The sequence below is a fragment of the Podarcis raffonei genome, chromosome 10 (genome assembly GCF_027172205.1).
Source record: "Podarcis raffonei isolate rPodRaf1 chromosome 10, rPodRaf1.pri, whole genome shotgun sequence".
NCBI lineage: Eukaryota > Metazoa > Chordata > Lepidosauria > Squamata > Lacertidae > Podarcis > Podarcis raffonei.
In genome coordinates this window covers 62,405,244-62,424,230 of record NC_070611.1, presented here as the reverse complement: position 1 = coordinate 62,424,230, position 18,987 = coordinate 62,405,244, and the positions used below count along the sequence as shown (strand labels likewise).

The following is an 18,987-nucleotide window of genomic DNA, read 5'->3' as shown; positions in this document are numbered from 1 at the left end:
GGAATTTACCTCTTTTCTTCTTCTTCTTTTTCTACCGCTGCCACACACTGGGTCAACATCTTCATCGAGTGAAAGCAAGTAAGAATTATGTCTGCTGTTAACTGAATTTAGAGGGGCTAACTTTAAAACGGGATGCGGGTGGCACTGTGGGTTAAACCACAGAGCCTAGGACTTGCCAATCAGAAGGTCAGCGGTTCGAATCCCCGTGATGGGGTGAACTCCCGTTGCTCGGTCCCTGCTCCTGCCCACCTAACAGTTTGAAAGCACATCAAAGTGCAAGTAGATAAATAGGTACCGCTCCAGCAGGAAGGTAAACAGTGTTTCCGTCTGCTGCTCTGGTTCTCCAGAAGCGGCTTAGTCAATGCTGGCCACATGACCCGGAAGCTGTACGCTGGCTCCCTCGGCCAATAAAGCGAGATGAGAACCACAACCCAGAGTCGGTCACGAATGGACCTAATGGTCAGGGGTCCCTTTACCTTTACCTTTACCTTTAAAACAAAACAAAACAAACTACCTCTACTTTTGAGGCTGTATCAACACCGCCAGTGTTTCCAGATGACTTGTTTACTGAATATCTATCTTGATTTGTTTTGGGGATGGTTTAGATAGCCCTGCATCACAGTAAATGTTATTCAACACTTTTCAGCGCATTTCCCTTTCACATGCTTTATCACCAAAAGTCAGATCTTTCGCAGTAAGCAGGTTTGTTTTGCAAGCCCTCCCAATCAACTATGATTTGCACAACCTGAATCTGCTGGCATGTGATTGAATTGCACCCCAAAACAGAAACAGTCTGCAAGCGCCCTCTGACCCTAGAGAATTAAGGTGGGGAAACTTTTCAAGGTAAGGAGAATGAAGAGGTTTTATTTGCTGCTGAAGCTCTGCGTGTCAGGCTGCAGCACAAGAGAAGGACCAATCAAATTGTTGGCAGCCCTGCAAATTCCACTTTACCTTTGCTGCTGAATCAAAAGATGATTAACCTACCCATTTTCCCACCGACCCTTTTGTCCACCCCTCTCCTTATCACTCCATCATAACAAGCAGGGCACACAGCAGGTAAGGGAAGCCATTGAAATAATGGAAAGTGGAAATGGGCGGAAGCCGCAGAAGTGTTTTCATCTCCTGATTTAGCAGCATATTATAGAACAGGGGTGATGGAGAGTCAACGGATATGTTTTACTTTTTTCATCATCATGGTAAGCTGCACTTTATGGCGGAAGCAGGACTGAAATCCTGCACACACCGGGTGTGGGTGTGTGGGTGTCTGCACATATGTGTGTTGTTGTATGCAATGTTTGGGAGGAAATAAGACGGTAAATAACAAATAACAAACTAAATATCAATGTATGTAATTTTTATTTCTTAATTATATTCAGTGGTAGTATGGATGTATTGTTTTTTGTAACATAAAATCATTCAATAAAAAATATTTTTTTTAAAAAAGAAATCCTGCGCACACCTGTAAACAAAAACAATAATCTTTCATATCCTACACCTGAGCTCTCACATTGAAATCAAAGTTGCATGCTTCTGTCTAAACAGACTCAGAAGTATTTGTGGCTCTGCATCTTAATACAGTGGACTCTTGCGGTTTAGCTGTATGAAGCTTCACTGTCACATTTAAACAACAATTTTCAAAAGGCGGCTAATTGATACTTTAATAATTATCACAGAACGCATTTTGGAGCAGCTCATTCTAAATGGCAGAGGCAGATAAGGCTTGGAAAATGAAGCACAAACTGCTTATTAAAGGACGCTCTGGCTCAGAGTCCACTTTGCTGGAAAAGCCCTGACTCCAGTTCTGGGGAACTTCAAAAGGAACTCCACCCACACTGCTCCGGCAACAGGAAGAACAGGTTGAGCTGGCATCTGTTCTGGAGGGTGACCAGATGCAACGAAGGATAGGGCTCCTGTAGCTTTAATAACTGTGTAATAAGAAAAGGAATCTGAACAGGTGCGGCATGCAAAAAGGTGCACCTGGCATAAAAGTTCTGCAATTTCAACCCTGCCACAGGGCAACTTAAAAACATAAACAACACTTAGAACCGAAACATCAACCAAGCACAATTACTCAAGTATGTGAAAACAGACTGAAAACAGCATGGAAATAGATTTCCCCTTTTTGCTCTCCAGCTCGGCTCAAGTGTTTTTTTCTACTCCAAAGAGTTCTAAAGGAATTCAGTGCAGGCAACAGAATGCCACTTGCTTCCCACACTAGGAAACTCCCCAGTAATTACACTACAGCAGGGGTACCCCTTTCTTTCGGCCTCTTCTTATATCCCTTGTTTAGTGCAACTGTAAATCTGGTCCTCGCTGAGTAACACAGGGGAGAATTACCCTTGTAAAACAGAGGGAGTCATTAGTAGCCTGTTTACTTGGAGCTAACCTTCTGCCACTTTAAAAAACATTTTGTCCAGCGTCTGGCCCATACCTTGCTCCTTTGTAAAGAATGTGATTATCATCCCTCGATTGAGCATTGGTTCCTATTCATATCATACGCCACCACAAAAATCCAGTTGACCAACTTTTTGCTCAGTCCCACACTACATTCTGGAAGGATGTGATAATTCATAATATTCAAGAACGTTATCTCATGATTATCATTTTATGTCTGATTTGTTTTTTATACTTGTTTTCTAGTACAGTGGTTGTTGTTGTTAGGCTTAATACATGATAGCATTTTAAATTGTTCTTTACCTTGTTATAACTATTTTTATATAAAATTGTGTCATTGTTTTTATTGCAGATGTTTTTATTATGAAATCACTCTGAGATACTTTATGGGAAGTGATTCATATTTGAATCAAATAAGTACATTTTAATAAATAAAAGGTGCTTTTTAAATAAGCAATTGCCTTATCTAGTCGTCTCAAAGTGATTCACAAGCATACCATAAAAACAGCTAAAAATAGTTTAAAAACAGCTAAAGATGGGTTTAAAAACAATTCAAAATGAGCACCTAAGGCTGAGACCTTTTCATCCAGCTGGAGAAGTTGGTTGGAACAAAAATGTCTTCAATTGTTATTGTTGTTGTTCAGCTTGTTTGAAGGTCAATTGTGCCTTCCTCTCTGAAATGCTTAATAAAAAGAACATAGTTGAAGAGAAAACAATTATTTGATTATCCTAAAGGAAAATAGGAGTGTGAACCCTTGCTTAGGGCAGAATTGCTAATATACAAACTCAGGGCTGCCACTCAAAATGGGAACAGCGAGGGTCCCTTTCCTCTCTACATACCCCAAATAACAACACATAGTAACAATGCCCCACATACAGCACACAATCCAATTAAGCTCACTTAATTACTGACATCGTTTACGCTGTGTATGTTCATATCAGTACATGTCCAGCTGCTAGCATGGATCTGTTAAAAGCACAATTGCATCAGGACACGTAACAGTGTCAGGACATCAGTACTGCACGTCTCAGCAATGGAGAGCTCTTGAAACATGTCTTTCTGCCTTTACATTGCAAGTAGTTAAAACAATTGCTACTTGAATTATGCTTGGGACCCCTCCAGATTTAATGAGTGGGGGGCATAACGAAAGGGTCGTAGCTCAGAGGTTGAGCATCTGCTCTGCATGCAGAAGGTCCCAAGTTCAATCTCCAGGTAGGGCTGGGAGTGTCCGCTACCTGCATTCCCACAGAGCTGCTGACAGCCGGTGGTTGGTGCTGAGCTAAAAGGACCAGTGGTCTGACTCTGTAGAAGGCAGCTTCCTATGTTCCAAAATCCTTGACCTCTGAATTAGTTCACCCAAAGCCAAGGGGCTGGAGAGACTCTATAGCTCAGAGCACGGTGCTGATAATGCCAAGGCTGAAGGTTCGATCCCCACGTGGAACAGCTGCATATTCCTGCATTGCAGGAGGTTGGATTATAGGATCTTCAGGGTCCCCAAAATATGCAGCATTCAAGGGGTAAATATGGAAACCATTGAAGGGGAGGGTGGGAGGTCAATGGATAAAGCAACTTTTGTTTTATGCTAAAATTTGTAAAGTTTTTTTTTTGTGAAAAATCAATAAATAAGATTTTTTTTAAAAAAGATGATCCTCAGGGTCCCTTCCAACTCTAAATAGACCTGAGCAGTCTTATCAGAAAGGGAGAGCTTTCGGGAAAGCTTTTGGAGAGATGGAAAAATACAGAGTTAAGGGAAGGCCAAAAGAATCTTGGGTTGCTGGGGGTCTCCAGCTGCATCGAAACCAAACATTGAAAGCACATTTCTCCCGCCACCCTGAAGAGTCCTGGGAACTGTAGTTGTTGAAAGGTGCTGAGAACTGTAGCTCTGTGAAGGGTAAACTACAGTCCCTACGAAACTTTTCCCTGGGGGAGGGATCTCTTTTAAATGTGCTTTCAATGTATAGTGTGCAAATTACCTCTCTCTGGAGATCTGCTGCATGCCAGGAATGCTGATGCTGCTTGCCTCCATCTAGGCTCTTCTGGGATTGGGATATTGGTAAATAAGCCAGGCATTGCTGACACACCATCCATCTCCAGGGAGCTCCTTTCCAAGAGGAAGCCAACCTCCAGGGAGCTCTTTCCCTGCATCCTTGGGAGATGTGGGGAGCACATCACAAATATTAATGCTTCTCAATGCATGTTGAGGTGTGTAAGAGAAGACAGAGCTCCTGCATTTTTAAAGCTGTGTGGATTTCTGCACCACCACCTTCTTAAAGGCAAGGTGGCCCCAAACCCTTTTTAGCATAGCTATGAAAAGCATGGGAGCCCTGCCCTCCTCTCAGTCTGGTCACCCTAGTTCCAAATGAGAGAGAGAATAGTCCAGTCCATTGCTTGCTGTGCTGTCTGCAGCAAGATGGTGCTGGAGAATGGCTGTAGCTCAGTGGTAAAGAAGGCCCCAGGTTAAATTCCCAGCATCTCCAGGTAGTATCCCCTGTTTGGAATCCTGAAGAGTCAGTGTGTACAATGCTGAGCTAGATGAACCAGTGGGCAGCTTCCTAGGTTCCTGTATTCCACATGACTGTTCCGGTCTTTAGCGGTGGGCGAGAACCAATGCATTGCTTTCCCACCCACTAGGGCATCCCATTGCATTCCAATGAACGAAGCAAAACTGACTTCACCACTATTTCTTTCACAGACAACCTGCTCCCTACGCTCGAAGGAATGTTTCAGTGGGTGCAGACACTTAAAACATCCAAAGGGATACTGGGGAGGATAAGACAGCTGGGAACATAGCTGAACACCCCTGCCTAAAGCATAAGAAAAAAAGAGAAGAAAAGCTGGACTCAACCACCTTTCTCCTGAACTTGCCTTTAAAGCAATGGAATTCCCATCTGGATAAATTACAGATTCCAGATTCACATTTGAGATCGCCTATCCTGTTTCACACCTCTGCTGCAAGTCCTCCACCAAAGACTTTGTTGGTCCAGGAGAATGACAGCTGATCTTATTAGAGAAAATACCGTAAGAACAGTCAGCATTTGTTGATGAGAATTTTGAAAACAATTTTGTTTATTCTCAGCCGGCTTGATCAAACCCAGCAAAAATTAGTTGGTGGAGGCATGCAAAGCAGAGCAAAGATTAATGTAAACAAACAGACAAACCCAAATAAGCCACCAATATTCTCTTTTTCATTTCTTGTTAATATGGAGGATAAGGAAGAAATTGTTAATTTTGTTGCAGCTGCCCATAAATAATTATCGTCCCAGGCCTTTGTGATATGAACTAACCCACAGTGCCTAAATTAAAGGATAGTTGTTGTAAACTATATATTTAAGCCTCCACTCTTGTGATATAAATTGGGTGTGACTTTGTTTGCCCACAGAGAAAATAATACCAAAAAATATTTAGGAGTAACAAAGGTTGTGTAACGAAGGGAGTGTCTGAACTATTGCGTCTGACCTTTCCAACTCACTGCCAAATTGTGCCTGACCTCTCCATCTTGAAGATGTCTAACTTCATCCCCTGATGCCTAGCTTCCCCAGTATATCTGAATGTTCCCTAGCAAACCAACAGATTAAGTAGGAGAAAGGTCAACAAGTTAAATAGCTTGGTGGGGTCCACACTGCTGCATCAGAGCAAGTGTAAGCAGGAGGTGAGATGAGAGCAACATGTGCACACCTTCACCTTGCTAAAAACATGGAGTGACCTGAGATGGGAATCTGTACCAAGGCAAGGAGACCCAACTATCGCCTTCAAGAGGTGTGCAGCAATTATCCACCCATGTTTCAGGAAACCTGTTACTAAGCTGGCTGACAGCCAGGTTGCACCAGCCCTGCATCTTAGCTTTGAATGCAGGCTAGCATTGAAAGGTGCTTGATTAAAGTAGCCTTGGAAAACTATGGCATCCTGGAGGGGTGAACTAGAAGTATTTACAGTTCTTTGAAGTCACATCTCTGATGCCCTTTTGTATTTGTGTGTTGTGAAAATGTGACTGCATTTGGAATACTGTGTACAGTTCTGTTTGCCTCGCCTCAAAAAGGATATTGTAGAGTTGGAAAAGGTTCAGAAAAGGACAAGCAAAACAATCAACCACCCTACTTTGTAGCATGGCTCTTTTTTTCATAGAGAGAAAAAGGCCAAAGATGTGTTCATAGATCTCAGGTGTCACATCAGATTTGAGGCTTCTGTTGCAGCTACTGATTGCATCCAATTCTCTCTTGGACCCTGAGAGAATTAGTTGCCTGATCAGGAGCAACTGTAGCTATTCAAGAGCTTAGGTAATTGTATATGTCCAGCTTAGAAAACTTGGCTTGCTGCTTTTCAAGTGAAAGAATTGATTAATATACTTGGGAGCTGGGCAATTGAGTTCCTTTTATTAGGGAATTAATCACTAATATGTCTTCTTGCTTTTGATTAAAATAGGGCTGTTGTTGCCATGTCTCAGCAAGAGAGTTCTGTAGAGAAATACTGGAGAAGATACTGGGCATTCCCTATCCGTGATGCAACCCTAACCCTGCCCACTAAATTTACTGTTCCTGCTCTTTTGTACTGATCATTCCTGTATATTCCATTCATTCATTTCTTCTTCCATCCAACTGTTTCCCTTTATCCTTGCTTTTCCATAACCGCCTACATTTCTGCAGCCAGGGATAGCTACATTGCCTTTCCACCCCATCTCTGTCCATTTCTTCCTGCTCTCAGGGCCGGTCCTATCATTAGGTAAAGTGAGGCCACTGCCTTAGGCAACAGAGGTTCAGGGTGGCAGACTTCCTTCCACCCATTTCTCTTGAGCCTCCTGGGTGTTCCCCTCTTCTGCAGGAGAATGGCGTGATGTACACCACACAGCCTTGCCTGGACCATCTAAGCTGGTCTGTTCACAGGTGCTGTCCTACCACCAGCACTAAGTACGATTCAACAGCCAGTCTGGTTGGCTTCTGTACATGGAATGGAAAGCACTTTCCTTTTGCCTCAGGCAGCGAAGTGTATTGAGCTGGCCCTTGATTATGACAAGGTGGTAACCACCACCTTCCTTCTCTTTCGCCATTGTTCATCCCCTCCCCCTCCTTGAATCTGGCATTGTCTCAGCAGCAAATCTTGAATAATGCCTTCTGGCTCTGCCACAGGGCCTACTTCCTAGTCCTCTCCACCCATCACACTTTCCTGTCCTTGGAATGCTACAGTGTGAAGCCTCAACCTGCCACTACCTGAAGAATCTTTGGGAACTTCCTGGAGCCCCAGGGAGGTGTGCTGTCAAGTGTAGTGCCCATGCCAAAATTAAGGAGCTCTTGGCTCAGATCTCAGCTCACGCTGTATGTTCATTGAGTGGAACTAGGCAAATTGCTCTCTCGCTCTCTTAGCTCCAGCCTTATCTAACACGGGGATAATAACACAGGCCTGACAGGGATTATTGAGTTTATGCATTCGAGTACTTAGGAAAAGTGATGCTTAATAGTGTATTGTCAGGATATATGTTGAAGCCATCATAAGAATGCTTGGGTATGTCCAACCCATTGAAAGCACAGATACACAGAGGAGGAACAGTCACAGCATTTGGGACTTTTTAGTTTGGAGAACAAGGTGACTAAGAGGTGATGTGGCAGAATTTTATAAAATTATGCATGGCATTGAGAAAGTGAAGTTTTTCTCTCCCTCTCATAACACTAGAACTCGTGGACATCCAAACTGAAGACAAATGCTGGAAGATTCAGGACAAATAAAAAGAAGCACTTCTTCACACCAGGCTTGGTTAAACTATGGAACTCCCTCCCACATGAGCAGTGATGGGCACCAACGTGGATGGCTTTAAAAGAGGACTGGACAAATTCATGGAGGAGTAAACTATCAAGGGCTACTAGCCATTGTTGGCTATGCTCTGCTTCCATGGTCAGAGGCAGTAACACTTCTGAATACTAGTTTATGGAAATCTCAGGCGGGGAGAGTGCTTTCATAATCGGGTCCTACTTTCAGTTTTTCCACAGGCATCTTGCTTGTCACTCTGAGAATACAATGCTGGACTAAATGGCCATTGGCCCAGTATACCTGAAGGAGCGTCTCCACCCCCATTGTTCTGCCCGGATGCTGAGGTCCAGTGCCAAGGGCCTTCTGGCGGTTTCCTCACTGTGAGAAGCAAAGCTACAGGGAACCAGACAGAGGGCCTTCTCGGTAGTGGCGCCCTCTCTGTGAAATGCCCTCCCACCAGATGTCAAAGAGATAAACAACTACCTGACATTCAGAAGACATCTGAAGTTCAGGGAAGTTTTTAATGTTTTTAGTGTATTTTTGGTCTTTGTTGGAAGCTGCCCAGACGGGCGGGGTACAAATAATAAATTATTATTATTATTATTGCCCTAATTCAGCAGAGTTCTTCTTCTTTTATTATATATGAGTTATTTAGAGCAGCCTTCACCAAGTTGGTGTACTCCAGGTGGTTTGGACTACAACTCCCCTTGTGACATAGATTGAGCTGGCTGGGGGCTGCTGGGAGTTACAACCAAAAACATTTGGGGGGCACCGGGTTGGAGAAGGCAGATCTAGAGAATGGTGGGCTAGATGAACCTTGAGGCCTAGTTTCCATCTCATCATCTACCAAAGTCATGCTCAGCCACTTCAGGTTTTCACAGCAGTACACAGTGAGCTCTTGACTACTTCACTTCTTTGGTTTCAAATGCAGTGTTCCCTGCTGACCTTAGATATACTTTGAGTAAAAAAAGAAAGAAAAGGTACACGCTTAATGAGACGTAGGCAGCAAAATGTCGCCCCCTCCAGTGCTTTTACAACAGAGGGAGGTTAGAGGAGGCGAAACAGCACCCTTCTATCAACAAGTTGTGGCCTTTCGCTTTCACTTGATATCTGTCTGGAAGTTTTGCTTTAATTTAATTGATCGATTAGTGATTTAAAAGGCAGCTAAAATCCTGTAATGGGCTGACAGGACAAGAGTGCCTGGTAAATGAGCAGATTCCTGCTGGTTCACACTTCATTATTTTTCTCTGATCATGATGTGGAAAAAGACATTAGATATGCTCAATGCACATTTGAAAGCCAGGGTAGTTGTGATGATTAAGTGATGTGTTTGCTGCCCTTAATGTTTGAAGGATGGGTAGGATGGACATCTGAGAAAGGAAGAAAAGACCCATGTGGTCTTCAAAGAATTGGCCTGTGAAGTTTGCAGCACGTTCTACGTATGAACTGTTTAAGAAACGATACAAGATCTTCTTGCCCTTGGAGAAGGTGACATGTCAGAATGCATCCTTTGGCGTATCATTTGATACATCAGTTCTCTCTGTGTGTGTTGGCTTCAAGCCGTTTTCTGGGGGGCAGGGGAGTGGCTCCTCTTCATCTTTTTGTTCACCAAAGAACATCTCCAACCTGCCCCCAAATCCCAAAGATCCTTGGAAGCAAAATGAGAGAATTCTCAGTTGACACAACACATTCTTTCCAGGACAGGCAGTTTTCCCTAAGACCCTGGCAGGTTCTGGAACTGGCACCTCAAGGCAGCTACCGCATTTAAATCAAGGGTGGGGAGATTCAGGCCCTCCAGGTCTCTCTGTGTGGGCCTGGCCACACACACACTAGTCCACCCACCTTGAGTGCTTTTGGCTGTCTGGATTGTGCCCTCAAATTGTGACAGTGCCTCTTGCTTGCCTAGAGCGAAGGGGTGTGTGCTTGTAAACCTTTGACTTTTGCATGGCTGGAGCAGAGCCTACTGTACAAAGGTAACAGTCAAATCAGCTTTTCTGTCCCTGTCTCTCTGGCCACAACATGGCCCCTGAAAAGTTGCCCATGAAGGAATATGGCCCTCTGACTGAAGAACTGGTTTTAAAAGATGTCCAGGCTGTTTCAGCTAAACCTGGGCTGCCTGCACACACAAGAGGAAGCCGTCACTTCAAAATTAAAGTGCATGAAATCATACAGCAGTAACGAGATTATATTTATAGAAATCATTTTAATAAAATTATTTAAAAGGAAAAAAAGGAAAGGCACACTAGAAGAATTGTCAGTGTTATGGGAAAGACGTATTAAAAAGGTGCATTTGACCAAGCCTGCAACATTCAAACACACACACAAAAACCCCTGGGGAACAAAAGATTGCCTACCTTTGTTCATCTGGTTCAGCTGGTTCGTGCCTTTGAAGAGCCACGAGGGAAGAAAAGGGTACCAGGTGCCAATGTAATTCTGCAACCCTCCCTAAGCCCTTAGGATAGAAAGGGATACAAATTGAAACAAATGAAGGCTGTCTAATTACAACTTAACTCCCTCCCACCCTGTCCTATAGGCTTATGTTGATGAACAACATGCAAAACATAATACATACCAACAGCAAACTCCAGGCATAGGTCCTTATGTAGTCGAATATCACTAGGCTCAGGAAAACCCCAAGGTTCATTTATTTATTAACTGCATTTATAGCCCACCTTTTACTCCAAGGAGCAAAACATGGCATGCATGGTTCACCCCTCCTCATTCAATCCCCACAACAACCATGTCAGGTAGGCTACGCCGAGAGGCAGTGACTGGCCCAAGGTCACCCAGTGAGCTTCATGGCAAAGTGATAATTTGAACCCTGGTCTTCCAGGTCCTAGTCCAGCGCTTTGACCATTCCTCTAGGAAACCAAAAGGTTTACAAAAGTTGTTAGTAAAAAAACCCCCACAGAAAACTCAAACCCTAAGAGAGGAACCCTGCTAACAGCCCAGTGCGAACAGAGCATGCTCAGTGGCCACTGAATGCTGACTGACAGTTACAGGGGATGGGGGAATGGAGTGGAATATCTTGGGAAAGGATGTGCCTGGCTGGGATCCTGAACAGGAGCACTCCACTGAAATGTTTTCTTGCAGCCCCACTTGTATAAATTAGGAAACAGGGCATGAAGGCAATTATCTGTCCTGACCCAGAGCTTTCCCCACAAAGACCTGCTCTTTAAAGCTGAATCAATTTGGGGTTCCATAGACTGACATTTGCTCCAATTGAGCTTTAGAGAGCGGGTTTTCGCTGAGTATGCTCTGGAGCAAAAAGAAAAAAGAAAAAAAGCGTTTGGACACAGAACTTTAAATCGCGGACTGTGCCTGGAAAGAGCGGAGGAAAGGTAAGTAAGTGTGGATAAACCCAGAGGGGGCTTGTTGTGTTTCTTCGAGTTTTTATTGTGTATTTTGGGTTCTTATTTTGCATTTTTATGTTGTGAACCTCCTTGTGATCTTTGAATGAAGGGCAGTACAAATTTAATGTTGTTGTTGTTGTTGTTGTTTTGTTGTTGTTATTCCTGCCAAACCCGCACTTAAAAGCCCTTGGCTGATGTGCTACATTTGAGTAACCCATCAGTCAAATCCATCTTCTGTGTGAGAACCCTCCACATAGTATGAAGAACACTATCGTGGCTGCTGGAAGTGCAACAGCAGAGATCATTCAGTATATAACTTAAGGGTTAATTTTGTTGTCATTGTTAGCCAACTACCTGAGGGGGAGCTTTTGCTTAGCAACCAGCCAGAGTGGTGTGATCTGATTGGCTGTGTGCTCCCGGGGATGAGGGATTTATGCTGGTTTATCTCCAGCTGAGCTAGGCCTGCGGACTTCTGCTAGTATAGCCTGGCCAAGTTGGGAGCCTGCTAGCTGAGCTGGAGCTCCTCCATATCCTAACCTGCTCACGTTGGCAGATGTAGGGATAAGATTGCTCCCTTAGTTGGCTGTTAGCTGTTTTTATGCTGTTGTAGTGCATGCATTTCGATGTGCTTGTATCATGCCTTTTTGCTGTGAGCTATTCCCCAAATCCAATACAAAAATGTACCAAGCTGCTCAGAATGGGACACGCCACTTCAGATGCAGACTGACCAGTATCTCAATAGTAGTATGTGTTCTTTTAATTACCGGTATATTATGCAAAGTGTTTGCAGTCGCTTTTCAGGGCTACACCCTCACAAAGGGACACACAAACAGGAGCAAGGCGTGCTATAATAGCCACATTAGAGAGGATGCATAACAATTAAAAAGCTGCTCTGTAACACCCAAGCAACCTCATGACACTCTCAGATAAAGGCAACATTGCAGAGGAAGGTTTTCAATGCTCACCTAAAAGTAGAGCAGAATATGGCTGCTAGATTGCTGAGTGGGGCAGTCTGATGGGACCACGTGTCACCAGTCCTGAAATCGCTGCGCTGGCTGCCGGTGAGCTTCAGGTGTTCATTCCAACAACCACTTGGGACACTATAGAGATCATCTCCTCAAAATTTCTCAAGCTTCACGATTGTCAAGGGAGGTCTTGGTGGTGCTGGTGTCCCCCCAGTTGGCACTTTCTGTGACAGGACCTTCTTGGTGGTGGCTTCCTGTTTGTGGAATGCCCTCCCTGTTGAGGTTCATCTGGCTTCCTGTTAACATTCAAGAAGATTTTAAAGACATTCCTCTTCACTCTTGCATTTGATGGCTAAAAATTCAGTTCCCGACAACCTTGAAACTATTAACTGTGAGGATACATGATTGTTTTTAAAAAGATGTTTTTAATGTTTTAATTTTTGTAATGTTTTGCTGCTTTATTGTTTGTCCCCCTAGGTTTCTTTGGGACAAATTTAATCTAATTATTATTATTATTGCCTGGTACAGATAGGGTGAGGCTCAAGTCTATAGGAAGGAGGTTTCAATTCTATAGCTGCTACCAAGAAGGTCTTGTTTCTTTTCCATACTGCTGAACCAATCTTAGCAGCAGACACACGAGAACAACCCTTGAAGCTGATCTTAATGTACAGGCAGGCTTATATGGGTGAAAACAGCCCTCCAAATAACCTGGTCCCAAGTCATTTAGAGCTTTGAAAGGTTAATTCCTACACTTTCAATTGGACCTGGAGGTTGACTGGCAGCCAGTGAAACTGACACTAAATTGGTGTTATGTTTTCAGGCTTTCTGACCTCCACCAGCATCCACAAACAGCTGCATTTTATACCAGCTGCAATTACCATATTGGCCTCAGAGGCCGACCCCAATAAAGTGCATTGCAGTTTCGAGGAATCCTGTGCATGGATGGCCGAGGCCACTTCAAATAGGTTTGCAATTAGCAGGTGTTTTCGGAAAGCACTCCTGACAACAGCTGTTACCTGTGACTCACCAGACAACTGCAAGTCAGGACTACTGCCAAGCTATGCTCCTGGCCCTTTAAAGGGAATACAATCCCATCTGCACGCTCCTATCCAGATGTGCTGATTCCCAACCCACAATATGCTAACCAAAACAGCCAATCTTCAAAATCTGCACTTCTTAGAATTTTGCAATGCAGTGCCCACAGCAAACTGTACAGAACTGCGTATAACTAGGATAAAATGTGCATAAAATACACATGTATCAGTGAAAATAACATACAAAAATGCATTTTATCAGGGGGAATTGCTTTGAAAAAATGTGTATATTAGTCAAAATTGCATATAAAAATGCGTGCATTAGGGGAAAAATCACTGAAAAAAGCTGGTGAATTTTCACGAGGATTTCTTTTTTAAAATAAAGGTTTTTAAGGAAATGTGGAGAATTTAACTTAGATATGAAAAAAACCAAAACTTGGACAACCAAAAGTGACAGATTTATTCATCTCGAACCAGGACTCATCCCTCCCAGTTCTCCACAAACCCTCAAAACTGCTGGGAGATGCTCTGGACCAAATTTTGCAGGTGTGCAAGAAGAGAGGAGGTGGCGGCAGCAGCAAAATACCATTGTCTGAGTGGAAGTCTGTCTGTTCAGCACTGAATACAACCCTCTGTTTCTCACTCCTGTTTCTCACTTCCCCTGTCTCAGATTAAGTTTCGGCCAGTAGCAAGCAACAATATTTATACTGTGCTTGTTTAGTGCTCAAAACACTTCACAGTGTCTTGGGGAATGTAGATGTTTGGAAGAGCTGCAGTGGGCGAAGTTGACAAAACAGCATGCAAAAACTTGGTGTGCATGGAATATACCTCCCACATAGAGAATTCTACAGACCTTTGCAAGGGTTTGAGACAGAATAATCAAGTGCTCTGCAGCTGATCAGAGATTTATTCAGTTTCATCCGAATCCTAATGACCCAGCAGGCTCTTTGCACATCCCACTTGCAAGACAAATGTTGCCACTATTAACTGCTTTGCTCAATAGCTTGCTTTTCCACTGGTTCCCATCTGTCATAGTTTAAGAGCTGGAACATTTTCAGACGAGAGCAATTGTGATAAGATTATCTTCAGAGCAGCTCCCTACACAGATGCTATGTAGGATAGGAAGCAGCCAACAAGGCCAAACAAGACGCCCATCAAAACGCAGGTCTTTCCAGCCGAGCCTGTCTTGCCTTGAATGGCAAGAAGCAAATACATCTGCAAGGATTAGCAAACACCATTTGATGCAAACGAATCAGGAGTGCCTGACCTGAGCAATGCTTGCAATCAAAGCAGCTTCAAGGGAGTGACAAATGGTGTGAAGTCATTTAATGTATCTAAGTAAAGACAACCGTGGACAGAGCATCTTAATTGTTGCATTAAGTGCATTTAGGTGAACTCAATAAAGATTGATTTCTTCATTGCGTTTTCCAAGTAATGTATGTTTTTTTTTCTTTCAGAAAGTCCTTGCTTGCCTAAGCTAGGGTCTTTCCAAGTTGTCCTGCTAGGAGACAGGGCTATTTCCTGTTGCTTTATTTAGACACAGGCTTCTGTAACACAGATGTGTGAACCAGAGGAGGTTGGTTGGTCTATCAGGGTGAATGGCACACTACCCCATCAACCTCAGTTTGTCCCCAATCACTTACCTGCCTTCTTACCAGGAGGTGGCTCTGTTGCTTGGCTCTCTGGCTCCACCTTCTGTTGGCCTCCTCGCTTTGTGCCCTATCAGTATTTATTTATTGAATTTATATCCCGCCCCTTCTCCTCAGTATCCATGGGCGCTGTCCACCAATGATGTCAACTTGCCTTTCTCTTGTTTACTCAAACCGTGGGACTTTGGAAAGTCTGGGGCTCATGGACACATAAAAGAGCCACAATTAATGTATCCGAGATACATAGCAATCTCTCTACAGTCAGAAAGCATGTGGACTTTGTTGCTGTAAATTAGGAACCTTCTCCCCCACCAGAAACTGAAACTTAAACAGCACCACATAAACTGGATATTGATTATCTTCTATGTACTGATGGAAAGAGGGAAAGCTCTGGTAAATATTGCCAAATCAATAGTTCTGGAGAAATAAGTGAGTGCAATAATGAGATCTCATTGTAGCAAAACAAATCCATGGTGGCTTATTGCCAAGATCAGGCGGCAGCTGTGTCATGAATGCATGGCACCACCAGAATGTCTGGAAAGGTGTGTGGAGCTGTGTCAGTTCTGTGTGCAAGTGTCACTTTCTCATACAGACACAATTTCCCCATGGCAGTCAGTTCCTGGCAGGGATACACAACAAATTCACAACTTATCGGTTTCAATATTCTATTTTTATCTCGTACAACCCTGGGGGCTTCATACTATGATGTAGTTTATAAATTTGTTAAATAAAAATAAAAGAACTTAACTAACCGGCTGATCAAAATGTAGCTATTCTTTGGATTTTTCACTACTCTGAATTGCACCAAAGCAAGTGTTGATCCTGTTGCTTTTGTCCATGGAGTTTTCTTGGCAGGGATACTGGAGTGGCTTGCCGGTTCCTGCTCCAGGTGGATCACGTTTAGTCAAAACCCTCCACTATGACCTGTCCATCTTGGGAGGCCCTGCATGGCATAGCTCATAGCTTCTCTGAGTTATTCAAGCCCCTTCACCACGACAAGGCAGTGATCCATGAAGGAGTGATCCATGAAGGAGCCATGATGGGGTCATGAAGACTCAGACACTACTAAAGGACTAAACAACAAAAGTGTTGATCCACACATCCCAGTGCATTTTCCCATCACTGTCCTTATTGCAAAAACTCCAGTATTTGGAGGAAGTAGGTTGTTGCACAGGACCTCCCAAGCAACTCTAATTGTCCAACGTGGTGTGATTGAAAACAGGAACTGTCCCAAAGCACCCATGGTTGGTCTAAAACCCCACACCCGGAAATTCCAATTGGTTAAAAGCAGGATTTTTTTTAAAAAATGGGGCAATATTAAACATGCATTCCCTTAGTCTGATGTGGAAAGAGCTGTAGCAGATCCTTCTGTTTATGTAGCCTGGGCTCTGAAATGTACACTATAACCATGGGGCTCAGTTGCTTCATCGCTCCTTCATCAAGATTAGGGACCACATTGACATTCATTGGAGAAGAGTCAGAACATAAATACGGACAGTCTAGTATGTACAGGTACTAGCAGCTGTAGATTTTGTCAGTGTTCCATATGTTTTGTTTTTCTTCAATTCTATTGCAATGCATTTGTATTCTCTGTGTTAAGCCGCCCTGGGAATACTGACATGTTGATGGTGTGGGGATATGGATTTAGTAAATAAAGATAACAACAATTCTATTAAATCTTAATGCAAACGTTAAAACATTTAAGAATGAGGGTCTCACACTTGTCAGTTACCCCAGTGCCTTCACACTCGTTGAGCTAGATCCAGACTAGTCATTCTTAAGGCCGATCCATTGAAATCAATGGCTCTTAAGTTATTTCAGTGTGTCTTCTCTGCATTCCTTAACTGAGAGTAGGCAACTTTAAATTCAACAGGACTAGACATGAGCAGGATTGCACTATTAGTCTGGTTCCAGCCCATAGACCACAATACTGGAAAATGAGAGCAAAGCTATTTCTTAGTGAGAAACTATGTGAAATACAAATTTGGAAAACTCAGCAGTGGCCAGAAGATTGGAGAAGATCAGTCTACATCCCAATCCCAAAGAAGGGCAGTGCCAAAGAATGCTCCAACTACCGCACAATTGCACTCATTTCACATGCTAGCAAGGTTATGCTTAAAATTCTACAAGGAAGGCTCAAGCAGTATGTGGACCGAGAACTCCCAGAAGTGCAAGCTGGATTTAGAAGAGGCAGAGGAACCAGAGACCAAATTGCAAACATGCGCTGGATTATGGAGAAAGCTAGAGAGTTCCAGAAAGACATCTACTTCTGCTTCCTTTACTATGCAAAAGCCTTTGACTGTGTCGACCACAGCAAACTATGGCAAGTTCTTAAAGAAATGGGAGTGCCTGATCACCTCATCTGTCTCCTGAGAAATCTCTATGTGGGACAAGAAGCTACAGTTAGAACTGGATATGGAACAACTGATTGGTTCAAAATTGGGAAAGGCGTACGACAAGGCTGTATTTTGTCTCCCTGCTTATTTAATTTATACGCAGAATACATCATGCGAAAGGCTGGGCTGGATGAATCCCAAGCTGGAATTAAGATTGCTGGAAGAAATATCAACAACCTCAGATATGCAGATGACACAACCTTGATGGCAGAAAGTGAGGAGGAATTAAAGAACCTTTTAATGAGGGTGAAAGAGGAGAGCGCAAAATATGGTCTGAGGCTCAACATCAAAAAAACGAAGATCATGGCCACTGGTCCCATCACCTCCTGGCAAATAGAAGGGGAAGAAATGGAGGCAGTGAGAGATTTTACTTTCTTGGGCTCCATGATCACTGCAGATGGTGACAGCAGCCACGAAATTAAAAGACGCCTGCTTCTTGGGAGAAGGGCAATGACAGGCCTAGACAGCATCTTGAGAAGTAGAGACATCACCTTGCCAACAAAGGTCCGTATAGTTAAAGCCATGGTTTTCCCAGTAGTGATGTATGGAAGTGAGAGCTGGACCATAAAGAAGGCTGATCGCCGAAGAATTGATGCTTTTGAATTATGGTGCTGGAGAAGACTCTTGAGAGTCCCATGGACTGCAAGAAGATCAAACGCATCCATTCTTAATGAAATCAGCCCTGAGTGCTCACTGGAAGGACAGATCGTGAAGCTGAGGCTCCAGTACTTTGGCCACCTCATGAGAAGAGAAGACTCCCTGGAGAAGACACTGATGCTGGGAAAGATGGAGGGCACAAGGAGAAGGGGGCGACAGAGGATGAGATGGTTGGATAGTGTTCTCGAAGCCACAAACATGAGTCTGACCAAACTGTGGGAGGTAGTGGAGGACAGAGGTGCCTGGCGTGCTCTGGTCCATGGGGTCACGAAGAGTCGGACACGACTAAACGACTAAACAACAACAACATGTGAAATACTCCTTACATGGGTGTGGGTGTGGGTGTAAATGGGATAGAGACTTACTGTTATGTACTGAAGTTCTCATCCTGGGCCAGCTGGGGGATACTGCAGATAGTTTTCACTCAGGTCCACATATGCAAATAAGGAATTGAAAGTTACGTTCAGTGATTGGATAGTTACAGAAAGTTGTTACTGTTGCCTTGTAGTTGAGCTCTATATAAGCAGGTTGGCTGAACCCTTCAGCTCAGTTCTGTTCTGTGAATAAACAAGAGCTGTTTGCAGAATCACTGTGTCGTCTGATATGTTCACCCACAACTTAACACTTACTTTACCCATTCCCTCAGCCCTGCAACTTTACAGGATATGCTCAAGTAAATTCAGCACAAAAAGAAAAAATAAAGGAATAAATACCAGTGTCAAAGGTCAGACTCAAAGAAATAGAAATAAAAGATGGTGAATATAATTCTACAAGAGGGGTCGGGATGTAATGTCTGAGGGAG

At 43.5% G+C, this 18,987-nt stretch overlaps 1 long non-coding RNA gene across 3 annotated transcripts; it reads right to left on the bottom strand.

Moving 5' to 3' along the window:
- Positions 1 to 1,249: 1,249 nt before the first annotated feature.
- On the bottom strand, positions 1,250 to 16,101 carry LOC128422661 (uncharacterized). 3 transcript variants are annotated; one of them, XR_008332565.1, is made up of 5 exons: positions 15,885 to 16,101; positions 13,989 to 14,253; positions 12,450 to 12,745; positions 10,486 to 10,583; positions 1,250 to 5,199 (listed from the first exon to the last, which is right to left on the bottom strand). It is a non-coding gene; the product is annotated as an uncharacterized LOC128422661 (long non-coding RNA). The 3 variants fall into 3 exon arrangements; XR_008332563.1 differs by having other exon boundaries at positions 12,450 to 12,584; XR_008332564.1 differs by having other exon boundaries at positions 1,250 to 3,076; positions 12,450 to 12,584.
- Between the last annotated feature and the right edge of the window lie 2,886 nt (positions 16,102 to 18,987).